Genomic DNA, 16,638 nt, shown 5'->3' with positions numbered 1-16,638 from the left:
TTACTCGACAGCGGAAGTAGGCGCCATCTTGTCATGGCGAATGCCTCTCCCCTTCACGGCTCCCCACACTCCTGTTTGCCTTTGGAACAAAATGTAGAACTCTGTCATAGTGTCTCTTCACGGCAATGAAACCCTTAAGATACTACCATTTGCGTGTTTACATCTTACATTTTGAAAAAGATTTTATTTTATTATGTATATATTTTATGCATCTGTGCACATGTGCATGCAAATGCCCATGGTGTCCAGAAGAAGGCATCAGATCCACTGGAGCTGGAATTACAGGTGGTCTTGAACTGCTGGAAGTGGGAGATGGGACTTAAACTTTGATCTTTTGCAAGGTTTTCTTGTTTTGTTTTGTATTGTTTTGTTTTGTTTGAGATAGAGTCTCACCTAGAACTTGCTATACAGACCAGGCTGGCCTTGAACTAATAGAGATCCACCTGCTTCTGCTAGGATTAAAGTTGTAAGCCACCATGCCCAACTCTATCTAACATTTTTTTAAACTGTAGAGGAATGCCTTTACTTCACATTTGGTTGTAATTATCCATGAGAAAAGTTATGTCAACAGATATTGAGAGCAGAAGGCAGGGAGTTAGACATGGTAACCAAGGAAAATGCAGCTGGACCTCCTGATAAGCAGATGCCTCTGTGGCTGATCGTCCTTGAAGCTGCAGGTGGATTCTTCCCACTAGGTCAGCAAAGCCCTGGCAAGCCGCCCCAGTGCCCATGCATGCACAGTAATAATGGCCTGTGCCCCCTAAGCCCCAGTGCCCATGCATGCACAGTAATAATGGTCTGCGCCCTCTAAGCCCCAGTGCCCATGCATGCACAGTGATAACGGCCCGCGCCCCCTAAGCCCCAGTGCCCATGCATGCACAGTAGTAATGGCCTGCGCCCTCTAAGCACCAGTGCCCATGCATGCACATAATAACGGCCTGCGCCCTCTAGGCACCAGGCTTCACCAGAATACTATTTGCACTGTGGTTTTGAGCCTCTTTTGTGGACATTTCACAAGGATCAGGGGAGGGGGGAACACCTGAAAAAGAGAGTCAATCCACTATGATTTGAGGGCAAAAAAAAAAAAAAAAAAAAAAAACCAAAGGTCATCTTACTACCATGAATATGTCACCCACATTAGGAATATTTATGAAATCTTAAAAATACCGTGCTGGGCGGTGGTGGCACACGCCTTTAATCCCAGCACTTGGGAGGCAGAGGCAGGTGAATTTCTGAGTTCGAGGCCAGCCTAGTCTACAGAGTGAGTTCCAGGACAGCCAGGGCTATACAGAGAAACCCTGTCTCAAAAAACAAAAAAATAAAAAAATAAAAACAAAAAACAAAAAACAAAACAAAAAACAAAAAACTAACGTAGACCTGAATGAGCTACCATCCCTTCCTCAGTCACCACTGTCCTGTGTGTGTGTGTGTGTGTGTATGTGTGTGTGTGTGTGCCTGTGTGTATGTGTGTCTGTGTATGTATGTCCCTGGGATGCTTTTCTTCTCCCTGCCTTGCCAAATAAACTAGCTGTGTCTCCTCTTTCCTCCAGAAGACAAGAACAGAAGGGAAACCTTCACCTAGTGGTAATAACACTTGTGGAGTGAAATAAGAGAAGGCATGTACTTGAAGGAATTATAAATATTTAGAAAGTGTGGATTATAAGCACTGCCTTTGCCAATAAACAGGAGATAGGAGTTAGCGTAATCACACTCTGCCACTAAGCTCTGACACTGGCAACACGTAAGTTGATGGATGGGTGAGGATCCTCCCATGAATAATGATTCAAAAACTCTTCATGATTTAATAGAAAACTGAATGCATATGAATTATCTGCAGGGAATTCTTACCCAACTTCCAAGCACAAGTAAGGACCCGGGAGTCATTTCCAGACTAGATGTGCCTGCTTCGCTCAGTCACAGAGAAGATGTTTTCCTGTGTGTAAATATGATTGAAACCCTCTGCTCTATCGATCATCCACGTTTGTTATGACAGATCTGCTCTTGATTAAACAAGTCTCTCCTTGTCTTCAAATAAACAGAAAAACTCCACACACCCAAACCATGATCGGTTCTGAAGGTCAGGAAATGCCATGAATAGCACATGGGAGCCCACGTCCAAATGTCAGAGTTCCGTGTCTTAGCAAAGAAATCTCAGAAACTGCCTAGAGTGCTCACATGTATCGCCACATGGAACTAACAGGATCTTTATTGATTTCTGAACCTGTGCTGGAGCGTAATTACTGCATGAACACTGCTAATAAACTTCACAGTTTTAGGGACTTGGAAGAGCATGGCGGCTCAGCACACACCCCTGAAGAGTTTGGCTCCGGACACCCAAGCTCACAGATGCCTGGAATTCCAATTCTAGGAGACTCAACACCCACTCATGCCTCTGCGGGCAGCAACTATCCTTTAGACAAACCTACACAGATACAAACAGATATACACAAAATTCAGTAAAAATAAAAGAGGGGGGGAGAGAGAGAGGGAGAGAGAGAAGAAGAAAGCACAGGCAGGGAGAAGGGAGGAGCGCTGTGCTCTGGGAGGCACCTACATCATAAGTTGTAGACTGGAACTACAAGTGAGCCATTGCCTGGAAAGACCTGTGCCTACAGAAAATAGTGCCAAGTTCAGCCTGGGCGAGGGAAGACTGCTCAAGACCTGAACCTTAGGGATGCTTATAAATTAGACACCCACAGAGAGGAATCTATTGAAAACCATCTATATCTAAAGGGTACTTTCATAAGACAACACCTCTAATTGTGAATACAAAGACCCAACAACTGAATGAATACTAAGTGAGGTCAGTCTCAATAAAACCACACTAAGGATATGGCAAGAACCATGCTTTTAAAATTTAAAGATAAGCTGGGTATGGTGGCACACATCTATAATCTGCCACTCAGGTGGCAGAGGCAGGCAGATCTCTGTTCAAGGTCAGCCTGATCTGCACAGTGAGTTCCAGGACAACCGGGGCTATGTAGAGAGACCACATCTCAAAAAACAAACAAACAAACAAACAAACAAAACCAACAACAACAAAAACAAAAGAAGAAAAAACAAACCAAGACAAAGAAAATGTGTAAATGTAGAGAACAACACCCCTCCTGCAAAGCAAAGCAGTATTACAGCAAGTTGTTCTCAAGCAGAGGTCGACTAGTCAAAGATGAGAACTCAAAACAGGGAAGGAACCCTGTGAGAAACGAGGGGGAAGGAAGACATCACCCGACTGAGGGATGGCAGATGCTGTCATCAGCGCCTGATCTGAACACACAGCTATGGGATCTTGCTAAACAGAAAAGGAACTTGAGGTTAGGGAAGGAGCATCAGGATAAAGGGACCATAGATAGCCAAACATTCAAGGGAGGACAATGGCTTTTATTTTTCCTCTTGAGCTTCTTAAATTTTGTTTGAAGAATGAAGAAAGAAATAGCATTTATTTTTCTGTCACGCCCTAAGTGTAGGTAGAGGGCATATTTAAAGAAAATTACAGAGAGAACAAAGGTTCCTACTACCAGATAGATTTCGGGACCCTAAACGTCAGACAAAAGAAGGTTCGTTGGCGAGCATCTGCTTCTGAATATCTGCCAAAACTTTAGGTGAAGACAATGGGAATTGTGACCCGTTTTCCTGGATATTTTTTATTTCCTCTCCTACCTCCAACACATAATCTTGGCAAAAAAACATAGTTCTTCCAGTACATGGAAACCAGCAGCTTTCCTCCCAGAGAAGCCTGACCCACACCCAAAGTGGGAGGTGGAAGCTAGGCTCATCAGGCAAAGTGGCACACTCGCTGGGCCTGAAGGAGGGGGACCTGCTGCTCTGTGGTGCCAGTGGGGTCTAGAGATGGACCATCCAGAAAGCTACTGGCTTGCTCTGCGTTGAATCTGAGCCTTACAAAAGTGGAAGCCAGTGCTGAGGGCTGAAAACCATATCGCACAGATTTATAGACAGAGAATGAAAGCCATATGGGCTCAGGGAATTTTTTTTTTCTTACCTAAAACATTGGCTGATATCTTTGTTTTCTGTTGCTATAACAGAATACATGAGACTAGATGATTTGTAAAGAAAGAAGATTTTGCTCATGGCTCTGGAGATAGAGAAATTCGAGAGTCAGTGGGTAGCCACCACAGCTGAGGCTTCATGCTATGTCATTTTCCACAGAATAGGGGTGCATGTGAGTGTGGCAACCCTGCCATGTGAAAGAGAAGAGGGGCTCAAAGAGGTTCAGGGCATTTTAAAACAATATGCTAGCTGGGCGGTGGTGGCGCACTCCTGTAATCGCAGCACTTGGGAGGCAGAGGCAGGCGGATTTCTGAGTTCGAGGTCAGCCTGGTCTACACAGTGAGTTCCAGGACAGCCACGGTTACACAGAGAAACTCTGTCTTGAAAAAACAAACAAACAAACAAACAAACAAAAAACAATATGCTAATATGAAAACTAATCCACTCCCAAGGACAAAGCTAGTTTTGAAAGAAAGAAATTAATCCCTCTTAAGACTGACCCAACATCATTGTCTACATTGGCAACGAAATTTCATATTTTGCATAGACAGATATACACCCCTCATTAAAGACAAATATACAGTCCTCATTAAACAAATATACACCCCTCATTAAAGTATAGGAAGCACTGGGTAACTTGTAGGAAGCCAGAACCAGAGCATAAGAATAAAAGCATGAGAAAGAGACCAGTGAGCAGATACCGAGAAGACAGAGGCCACAGGCAAGCTGCTAGAAAAAAAGATTTGATTTTTTTTTAAATAACCTTAAAAATATAAAAAAATAAGTAAATGAAAATTAAAAAAAAATCAAGCATAAGTGAACCACACTAAGACAAAAACCAAAATAAAAACAAAGAGGATTATCTTTCAACTCTTCTGCATTTCTCCCCAACAGAGACAGACATTTTGATCATCCACAGCAAGACCCAGCTTGTGTGAGAGGACTTAATTTCCCTCTAAGTCCCACTGGATTGATATAACACAGGTACACACACACACACACACACACACACACACACACACACACACTATGGATTGCTTTGTTGAAAAGGAGCTAAAGGGCCAGGCAGTGGTGGCGCACGCCTTTAATCCCAGCACTTGGAAGGCAGAGGCAGACGGATTTCTGAGTTTGAGGCCAGCCTGGTCTACAGAGTGAGTTCCAGGATAGCCAGGGCTACACAGAGAAACTCTGTCTCGAAAAAATCAAAAAGGAAGGAAGGAAGGAAGGAAGGAAGGAAGGAAGGAAGGAAGGAAGGAAGGGAGGAAGGAAGGAAGGAAGAAAGAAGGGACAGAGGGAGGGAGGGAAGGAAGAAAGGAAAGGAGCTAAAGGCAAAGGGTGCCAGCGTTTTGAGCTAACAGCAGAGCCCACTTCCTCTTTTCTCTTTGGGAAGTCTCTCAGTGATAGGCTTGGACCAACGCAACTGACTAAGCTACCAGCTTCAGGACTAGTTTGGTGTCAGAAGATGCCTAGACCCTGCAATGTAGGACATAGCAAGGGCTTATAGAAACAATTAGGGACCTGAGGACTCCTCTGAAACACAAAGGCAAGAGGAGAAAATACAACAGTAGTGGAAAAAATGGGCTACATTCTATTACCAGCAAATCAGCATCCACCTGTTTACATCAATTAAACATGTATCTTATAAACTCTAGAGCAGCAACCAAATACTAATAAAGTTTAAGACTATTCACAGAGCACAGGAGGATGGCTCAGCGGCTAAGAGCACTGCTCTGGCAGGACTTGAGTTTAGTTCTCAGCACCCACACGCATCTGGTTGTTCACCACCATCTGTAACTCCAGTTATTCTTGCTGCCTTCTGGCCTCCAAGGACACCTGCACTTGTGTGCACACACCACAATCACATGCATATACACTCATAAACAAAGGATCACAGAAGAGAAACAAGTCGCCTTTACCATGAGTTCCACAATGCCTCACCACAGGGCCAAAGGTAAAAGTCAACCAACTCACTGATGCCTCCACAGCTCTGAGCCGAGCAGCCCTTCCATTATTTTGGGTGGGTTTGTGTTTTTGCATTTTTAATTTTTTAACAACAACACAAAGCGTATCAATACAGACTGAATGGAAATGATATCCAACTATATATCGTCAAAACAAAACAAAAAAACAAAACACAGATTGTAAGTTAAATTGCACAAATATGTAAATGAGAGCCATATAGAGGTTGGAATATCTTTTGAAGATAAGATAGATTTTGTGACTAAGAATATTAACAGATACTAAGAAGTAAAGAACATAATGCTAAAATCCATTTGGAAAATGTAACAATTATGAACACCCAAAACTTAACAGAGGCACAAAATACAGAAAGCAAAGATTTACAAAACTGAAGAGAGGGACTGGAGAGAGATGTGAGTGTCTCAGTGGGGTTCTCAGCACTCACATCAGGTGACATCAACTGCCTGTGACTCCAACTCCCTGGGATCAAACACCCTCTTCTGACCTCTTCAGATATACACACATAGTATATACTCACATAGACATGCATATGAACAGATAAATAAAAGTAGAATCTAGAGCAAAACAACAACAAAGCTTAAAAGAGAAATAGAAAAGGGATATGAATCACTTACCTAAAAGGACCTTTGCTTAAATAATGTGCACAAAAAAATGATTACTGTGAAGTTCAGAGAAAAATCACAGAGCATAAAAAGAATCATTTAAGCCAATGTTGCGGTACACACCTTGATCCCGGCACTCAGGAGGCAGAGGCAGGTGGATCTCTGAGTTCGAGACCAGCCTGGTCTACAGGATGAGTTCCAGGACCACCAGGGCTACACAGAGAAACCCTGTCTCCAAAACCCACAACAATTATAACAACAAAAGAATCCCTGAATAAATATTTTTAAAAACTTCAAGATTTATTTATTTATGGTAATGTGCGTGAGTGTTCTGTCTGTACACCATATGCTTGCCTTGTGTCTGTGGTGGTCAGAAGAGGGTGCTGGATCCTTTGGAACTGAGTTATCCATGGTTGTGAGCCAACATGTGGGTACTGGAAATCAAATTTGGGTCCTCTGAAAGAACAAGTGTTCTTCACCGCTGATGCATCTCTCTAGCCTGTGTATAAACCTTTGGTTTAAATTATCTAGTGCACATAATTTTATACTGACATAATTTTAACACTGACACAGACATAAAAGCTAAGGCTGCAGATGCTAAAGGGGGTGGGGGTGGGGTGTCAGTGACATGAATGGCTCCTGTCATCTCTCTCCCTTCTTTTCAGGAACCAGCCTCAAAATAAGTTGAGAAAATATTTTGTCTTTCTTTGTTTCGAAATTAGTTATGCTACTGTGATTCTTTTTTACAGGCTAAAATAGGGGAGTAAAGCAAAACTTTCCTCTAACACAACTTACATCAGTGTTGTTATTTCTAAAACAGAAAATTTAATTTCAAATTAATGATTCTGGTCATCTCTTTCCTTCATTCTTTGGTGACTCAGGCCCAAGGTTTGATAAAACATAAGATGGAACTCAAAATGTCACATTCTTGGAAGGTGTAAGAAAGTGGACCTAAAAATACACCACTGGACTATTGTTTTGTTTTTACTTAACTTTTAGCATGCTTTAATTGTACCAAGTATCAGGTTCCTTGTGATGTTTACATAGATACATATAACAGGCTTTGATCATAACTGTCCCTCATCCCCTTTCTTTCCCACCTTCCCTCCCTCCTCTTCCAACCCTTTCCCCAAATCTAGGTCACACCTTTGAGAGAAAACATAACATTTGGCTCTCAGAAACTGCTTTACTTTGCTTAATGTGACAACTTCTAGTAACTTCCATTTTCCTGCAAATGGCATCCCCTTATTCTTCACAGCTGAATGAGCTCCATCATGTACATGTGCCATGTTTTCTTTCATCACTCACTCACTGACAAGCACCTGAGCTAAGACCACAGCTAGGCTGCTGCAATAGACGTGTTTGTAGGTGTCTCTATGGCATACCGACTTGGATTTCTTCCAGAAAATGCACAGGAACGGTATGCAGTGATATAGTATATTGTGGATCAGATGGTAACTATTCAAGTACTCTAGAAGCTGGGGCCTAGTCTTTTCTTTAAGAAAAGAAAAATCAAGCTGGTTGTTCAGTGCCAAATAAGTAGCCCTGAAAACACACACTTGAATAACATATGGACTCAACAGGTTATACTTGGAAATATATGTGCAAATACAAATATATATATATATATATATATATATATATATATATATATATATATATGCAATAACAACTGGGGGGAAAAGGCCATGAATTTGAAAGAGAATTGGGGGATGATGGTATTTGGGAGGGTTTGGAGGGAAGAAAGGGAAGGGGGAGATGCTGTAATTAAATTACAATATTGAAAATAAACAAACAAACAAAAACCCTGTCTTTATTGCTTTGTTACAGCTTTGGAAATGTTATATATCTTAAGAAAAAAGAAAAAGGAAAAGAAAGCCCAGTGTGATGGTGCACACCTTTGATTTTGGGGTCAACATTAGAAGGCAGAGACGGGCAGATCTCTGTGAGTTTGAGACCAGACTGGCCCACATAGTAAGTTCCAGAACAGCCAAGGGCAGATAGAGAGACCTGTCTCATTTAAAAAAAAAAAAATTAAAAAAAGAAATAGGGCAGGAGAGATGGCTCAGCGGTTAAAAGTATTGACTGCTCTTCCAGAGGTCCTGAGTTCAATTCCCAGCACCCTCATGGTGGCTCACAACCATCTGTAATGGGATCTGATGCCCTCTTCTGGTGTGTCTGAAGACAGCGACAGTGTACTCACATAAAATAAATTAATATAAAAAAATAAATAATTTTTGAAATGTCTTTTAGAAAAATAAATATAGATTATATATAATCCTGGCTGGACATAAAGTAACAGATAAACAAACAAAAGTACTGTGTGAGTGTTAAGAAACTGTAAACCTAATTAGTTTCGAGATGGGGTCTATTTGGTATAATAAATATCATAAATTAAGGCATTTAAAACTACTTATTGTTTTTATTCAATTTTTAATTATTTTTAATATTTTAAAATATAACTCTAGGCTCAGAACTCAAGGTAACCTCTTCCCCACAGAACTATAAATTGACGTGTGTGGTATGCTGGATAATTTAGAGAGGCTGCTTGCCTCCTGGAGGAAACATAGCTGGCCGTACCCTGAAACCCAAGTTCTGGGAGGAAATGTTTTGTTTTGTTTTGTTTCAGAGATAGTTATAATCATACGATCCTGCTTTATAGGCTAACGTAAGGTCAAAGGACTTTTCTTCAACACAGCTGTCAGTTCTGCCAACCTAAAGTAAAATCTTAACCACAGATTAAGACAATTTAATATTAAGTAACAAGATAGATGTCTTTGAGGTTGATAGCTTTTTATAATTTTTATTTGGGAATCATTCTCAATGGAAATAAAGGAAAAATTGATAAACTAAGTTTTTTACATTTAAACTAAAAAATTACCTATATTTCATTTCTGGAATAATGCCATTATTATACAATGAAAATAAAATATAGACATACTAAATTTTTATTTACATGAAACTTTGGATTTATTCCCTAAAACCAAAATATCTGTGACTATTTGAATAGATGTATAGAGATGCTGTATAGACAGTAGATTCAAAGTGGCCCTAAGACCTCCCCACACTGACCCCCACCCTCCTCCCCTGGCTACATTAGGTATCTATCTCCTGGGATTAAAAAAGTCACCCCATAGCTCCTTTATCAGTGTGACATTAAAGACTTTCCCCTGATCAAGTAAAGCTTCCAGAATTTAGCTTAGGTGAGAGTAGACAGACCTCCATCTGGTTAGAATTACATTAAGCCTTCCACCCCAACAATGTATTTTATCAGTGCCTTCAAGCCAAGTAATATTTCTCCCTACAAGTGTGCTTTGTACATTAACTGTTCTGCTCTGTAATGGAGATATGTGAAAGGATTTTATCACCACCGCCACCACCACCACCGTACTTCCTCAGCTATCACTGCAGGGAAGGAAAAGAAAGGACTTCCCACAGTTTCTTCCTGGCCTTCTTAGAGACTGGTGGGGTCCTAGGCAAAAGGCTGGAATGCATGGGAACTACCCAGTAACACTGACCACCCCTAAATGCTTCACATTCTCAAGGTAAGTATACCTTAAATTACTCCAGAAATTAAGTTTCTAGTTTAAATATGTTTAAACAAATCTTTATAAAGATTATTTATATAAATAGTTTAAATATATCTAATGTAGCTGGGCAGAGTTCCAGGACAGCCAGGGCTATACAGAGAAACCCTGTCTTGAAAAAAAGAAAAATCTAATGTAATCATTAAATTTGGTCTTTAGACTTCTTCTAAGATTATTTTTATTTTATATGTCCATGTGTGTGCTTGAGTGTCTGTATGTGTGTCATGTGTGTAGGTGCCCACAGAGGCCAGAGAGGATATCAGATTCCATGGAGTTTGTGAGCTGCCCAGTGTTAGTGCTAGAAATTGAACTTAGATCTCTGCAATAGTAGTATGTGCTCTTAACCACTGAGCCATCTCTCCAATCCCAATTTTTTTTCTCTTAGTTACTGAAATATCTGGTATCTTTTATTTTTTATTTTTTGTTTGTTTGTTTTGTTTTTTTGTTTTTTTTTTTGTTTGTTTGTTTGTTTGTTGTTTTTTTTGAGACAGGGTTTCTCTGTGTAGCCCTGGTTGTCCTGGAACTCACTCTGTAGACCAGGCTGGCCTTGAACTCAGAAATCCACCTGCCTCTGCCTCCCAAGTGCTAGGATTAAAGACGTGCGCCACCACTGCCCGGTCTGAAGTTTTCTTGAGTGACTTTTGGAATTTGGTCATATTTGGAGTCTTTTAAGACTTGGTTCACTCCTAAATAAATAAATAAATAAAAGTAAACTAAAAATAAAAGTAAACTAATATACATAGTCACCCTATAACTCCTATGTTTTACTGCCACATGTACTTTTCAAAACACAAAACACATGTCTCTTCATAAAACCTTTTAAAATTAAAAAGACTAATACGCTATAGAAATTACCTCATTGATGTTCTTAAATTTTAAACTATGCTATAAGTAAATTTTGTTTTGGGCTTGCATTGTTACCATTTAATGGTAGTAGTGGTATTGATATTAGTGAAAGACATGTGTTTACTATGGGAAGGAAAAGAACCACCTGACAGCCAAATTGAGGAGGTGCCCACTTTGAAATGGACAAAGACGGCAGTCTAAGGGAGCAGCTCTCTTTTATTGACTCAAACATTAAGAAAGTAACAATTTAAAAAATTAGAGCTAATCTGTATTCCCAGATGTGTGTCTTCCCAGCCTGTACACCATGACCAGCCAATCTGCTGTGTGAGGTCATCTGAGACCATGCAGTCCTGCCAAACCAGCCCAGCCAACCTGCTGTGTGAGGTCATCTGAGACCATCCAGTCCTGTCAAGCCAGCCCAGCCAATCTGCTATGTGAGATCATCTGAGATCAGAGTCCTGCCAAGACAGCCCAGCCCAGAAGCCCGGGACCAAGAAGTCACAAGAATGGTTTGTTGTTCAACTCAACTAACTTTCATGTGATTTGCTGTACATCCGAAGCTAGCCCAGCTCCCCATGTTATGTGAAACACCAGTGGCATAATGTATTGGACACTTGCAAACTGGAAATACAGCCTATTAACAGAAACTGGGTCACAGTCCCCTCTTTCTCGATTTAAAAACACAGGAGGGAAAAAAATCCCATAAATACTGAAACCTCATTCCAATACCCCAAATTGGGACAAATTGGAATTTACCTAGCTCTATCTAATGGCAAAGACAATAAAACTGCAGAAACAATCAGGGCTGGCACTCACTGAAGAGCAGAGACCATTGCTTCAGGTAGAGTTTAATATGTATGCATGGTCTTAATGCTGATATACAAAGGGCTTTTTATTTTGTTTTGGTTTGGTTTGGTTTTTTGAGACAGGTTTCTCTGTGTAGCCCTGGCTGTCCTGGAACTCACTCTGTAGACCAGGCTGGCCTTGAACTCAGAAATCTGCCTGCCTCTGCCTCCCAAGTGCTGGAATTAAAGGGTGTGCCACCACTTCCCAACATACAAAGTTATTTTAACTGTATGACAAGAATATGTAAAGTGCCTAATGGTTGGGTCACTAAAAAGCAAGGAGCTGAAGCTGGGTATAGAGGCACACACCTGCATTGCTGGAGTGCAAGAGGCTGAAGCAGGTCATCCTGGGGTATTTAATGAGACCAGCTCAAAAGAAAGGGAGGCAGGCAGGCTGAATTCCACTAGAGCACACCATTCAACTTTTATCTTCAGGTAACACCATGCATTTGATTTACTTAGTAGATGCTTGTGAGCTGCTTTATTATTGTTGTTGTTGTTGTTATTATTATTATTATTATTATTATTACTACTACTACTACTACTACTACTACTACTATTATTTTATTTTGGTTTTTGAGACAGGGTCCCCCTATGTAGTCCTAGCTGTCCTGGAGCTTACTATGTAGACCAGGCTGGCCTTGAACTCACAGAGACCCTCTAGCCTCTGACTCTAGCTAGAGTGCTGGGATTAAAGGTACCACCACACCCTGCCATTGTAAATAACTTAGATGATTGACTAAATCATGTCGATTATAAAATTAATGGCAGTTAAAACTGCCATCATAGGGAGGAACAGGAGGAAGGTGGGTGTGGTTAGGAAGAACAATAGGAGGGACCTTCATGGAGAAGGAGCTCTGTGCCTTTTCTGTGGTAGCAAAAACATGGGGGTGCAAATTCATTAAAACTGCACAGAACTAGGCAGGCAATGATGATGCACACCTTTGCACACGTTCCCCAACTGTGATAAAGCCCCTGACACAAAAGCTGTCAAGAAGGAAGTGTTATTGTGGCTCACCGTTTTGGATGTTTTGCTTCCAGAACTCGGGAGGTGGAGGTGGAGGTGGAGGCAGGTGGATTTCTGAGTTCAAGCACATCCTGTTCTACTGAGTGAGCTCCAGAACAGCCAACCTCCTCTACAGAGAAATTTCCAGGAAAGCCGGAGCTTCACAGAGAAACCCTGACTGAAAAACCTCCAAACTCAAAAAAAATAAACAACTCTAAAAAAACCAAAAGACAGAAAAAACGCACAGAACTACCAAAACCACACAATCATACAGTAAACACTGAAGAAATTGATGACCAGGTCAGAACACACCACTGCGCTCCTCCCCACTGACAACTCTCCTCAAACAAACCCATTATCCTGGCCTCTGGTAGCAGGACAGTTTTGCCGTGTTTTGAATTTTCTTTAACTGAAGAAGGGGTCTGACTATACTATATTATTATGACATATACATTTTGCTGTTAATGAGATCATTGGTACGGAATAAGCAGTGCTATACTGTAAGTATTCTCATAGTCTTTTGACAAACACATATACATTTCAGTACATATAAGAAAGAATGTATTTTGTCATAGGAGCTGTATATGTTTAGTTGAACAGTAGAAGACAGCAACAATTTACCCTACCATCAGTAACAAATGTAAAGCCACAATGTCAGCTTATGCCTAAGGTAACAAACAGGAGTCTGACACAGGAGGATCACCATGAATTCAAGGCTAAAAACAAGACCTTACTCAAAGAGGGGGTGGGGGGAGTAGGGAAAAGGAGAAAATCTAGTAATTCCACATCCTCCCTGAAACTTTGTATTCACTGGTTTTTATGTCTTTTGCTCTTCTGTGGGATATGGTATTTTATTATTGTCTTGATTCTGATTTTCCTGACTAATAACAACAGTTTCTCCTCCTTTGCTTATCAGTCATTTGGATATTGTGGTAGACATGTTCCACAACTGTGATAAAGCACCTGACACAAAAGCTGTCAAGAAGGAAGTGGCCTGTGTGAGGCAGAACTGAGGGAGGAGCACGGGGCAGAAGAGAGGTAACTCACCTCCTGGAAGTCAGGAAACTTCCTCCTACCATGGCCCACTTCTAGAAGGTTCTATTATCTCGCAACAGCACCATAGGCCGATCCTCTGAGACACTTCAGATCCAATTTATAGTAGATATACTTTTTCATAAAGACCTTAGTCAAATCTTGGTCAATTCTCCTGGGTTCTTCATATAGTTTAGGTAAAAATCCTTATTTCACATATATGCATTCATAATAATAAAACCTATGATCATTGAGAGCACCTTTTCAAGGTTATCTTTCTTTTTTTTAATATCTTTTTATTGTTAAGCCAAAGAGGTATCAAAATTAAAAACAAAACTTAACAAGGTAAGTCTTATCAAAACTACTAAGGAGAACCAAAGGAAGGGAAAGTGGAGCCAGATGCAAGTCAACTGTAAATTAATGAACACAGAGAGGGGAGTGAGAGGGAGGTCAGAGAGAGGGAGGACAGAGAGGGAGGTCAGAGAGGGAGGATAATCAGAGGGAGGACAGAGAGAGGGAGAACAGTGAGAGGGAGGACAGTGAGAAGGTGGACAGAAAGAGGGAGGACAGAGAGAGAGGACAGGGAGAGAGGACAGGAAGAGGGAGGAAAGAGAGAGGACAGAGGGAGGGAAGACAGTGAGTGAGAGGACAGGGAGAGGGAGGAAAGAGAGAGAGGGGACAGAGAGGAAGGATAGAGAGAAAGAGGACAGTGAAAATATTCAGAAGATTCCAGCAAAGAGAATCTGTTCTTAATTCACTCTCACACAAGCACTTAGGTAAAGGAATAATGGGAAATTTTTTTGAAATTCCACCATGTGCTTAAGAGTCATCTTCTCCTTCCTTGGTCTCTCTTTCATCATCCTTGATCAGCTCCAGCTGGACACACACGTGCATGTGCGTGCACAGGCACATGCACACACATGCACACACGACCACCACCACCACCTTCATCACCACCATCATCATCCAACAGGCCTCTTGCTCAGCACTCATCTGCATCTGCCCTAGACTCCATCTTCTCGTTAGTTTTACGTTTTGGTGCAGAGACGCTGCTCTGCTCTTCTCCAGACCTTTCACGCTTCATCTCTCCCATGAACGAGAAGGATAAGCCTGCCAGGTTGCTTTTTTTTCTTCTTTAGTCTTCTCCAGGCTCTCCAGATGAGTATCCACTTTGTGTTTTATCTGGGTCAGCTCGTTCTTAATTGTCTGAAGACCATCTTTCAACTCTCTGGGATACTCTTCAAATTGAATCCACTTTTGCCACTTTGTGAGGAGTTTCCCAACATACACTACATTTAGAAGGCACCACAGCATGAGCAATAGACAAAGGAATGCACGCTGGGTAATTGTACTTCCTGTCATAATTATTCCATTGGAAGTCATAGCCCAAGTCAATCAGGAACCATATGTCCGTGCTGCAGAGCACTTCACACCTGTTTCCTTAGACTTACTTTTGGCTCTGCAGCCAAATTAACAGCTAAGACCTGGCCAGCAATCGTTCTGTCATCCTCTTCATTAACACACTTGACGAAGGCAAAGCCCCTGTGCACACAACCACCCAGATTTATGCCTTTGAAAAGATTGCCTCCACATCAGCCTTCTTGACCTTAAGAGTGTCGAGATTCCCAAGGAATACAAGAGATGTCATGGATTGAGGATCTGTCCTGTTGGTAAGATTTCTTGTGAAGCCCAAACTGTAGCTGGAGATCAAAAATGTTTTCCACAAGAGGAAGGGGAAGAGACTGCTCTCCTACAGAGGGTTTAGGATGCCAAAGCTACAGCAGGTGGGGACCTCACAGCTGTCTGTGCTAATTCCTCCAGCCAAGAATGAAAACCACCATCCAAAAGCAAGCCAGAGAAGCAAGCTTTATTTACTGTGCATAGGAGAAACGCTCTAAATGGGGATTGGAGAATTCAGTACTGCTTGGCTTTTCATGCCTCCTTTTAGGTGTAACATAAGGATTTTGCAAGCCAATTTTACAGAAGCAGAGAGCAGATTAGAGTATGTGACAGATCCTCTTGGTGGAACAACTCGAGGTTCCTTAGCAGAGCACGTTATCTTATCACGGTAAAGTGTGTGTATGTCAAATTTGAACTCTGCAGCAAAGAGAAACAGCTAATTCAGACCACATAACAAAATGGCTTTTTATCCTAAGATGGAATCAGGCTGGTCCATTGTCTGCTATGTGTGTCTTCCCCAAAATTCTCTTGTCATGTTTTTCAATTCCGTGTCTGCACGTGAGTCTGGGCACCCAGGAGGCTTTCCTGTGATGTTTAGTTTTTACAATAGAGTGAGGGAGTGAGAGAGGATAGAGTTCATTCCCATTGTGACAGATGAACAAAAATTTGTCTAAATTCTGCCTACTTTGTGTTTGCTGGAATGTACAACATAACAATCTCAATTATTTCGGGATCTAATATTAAAATCGGAAAGAGAATTTTGAAGAGGAAGAAATCTGTTCCCATGTGCCACGCAGGTGCCAATTTTAAGGTGGAGCCAAGTCCTCGAGTGCGTTTGTATGACATCACCTTAGAAGTAGAGATTTCCGAACTGGATCATATGATTCCGGTGGCTGTCTATGTTTCAGAGGAAAAGTGTTCAGCATGTGGTTGGAAACACAGCAGATTGGATCAAGATGCAAGACTGGGAACAAATCCTTACGTTCTTCTTTCCTCTTTCCCACATCTCCACAAATTACAGAAAAGTTAGCTGGAGACATAAACTCGTGCCCCAC

At 41.3% G+C, this 16,638-nt stretch overlaps 1 protein-coding gene and 1 pseudogene across 2 annotated transcripts in view; both read right to left on the bottom strand.

Moving 5' to 3' along the window:
* Positions 1-16,638, bottom strand: part of Entpd1 (ectonucleoside triphosphate diphosphohydrolase 1) — a 130,996-nt gene that overhangs the window by 112,026 nt on the left and 2,332 nt on the right. The gene's annotated exons all lie outside the window — the stretch shown is intronic.
* On the bottom strand, positions 14,886-16,589 carry LOC116104109 (annotated as a pseudogene).

This window comes from Mastomys coucha, unplaced genomic scaffold, assembly GCF_008632895.1.
Source record: "Mastomys coucha isolate ucsf_1 unplaced genomic scaffold, UCSF_Mcou_1 pScaffold21, whole genome shotgun sequence".
Taxonomy (NCBI): domain Eukaryota; kingdom Metazoa; phylum Chordata; class Mammalia; order Rodentia; family Muridae; genus Mastomys; species Mastomys coucha.
This window is presented reverse-complemented; position numbering and strand designations above follow the sequence as displayed.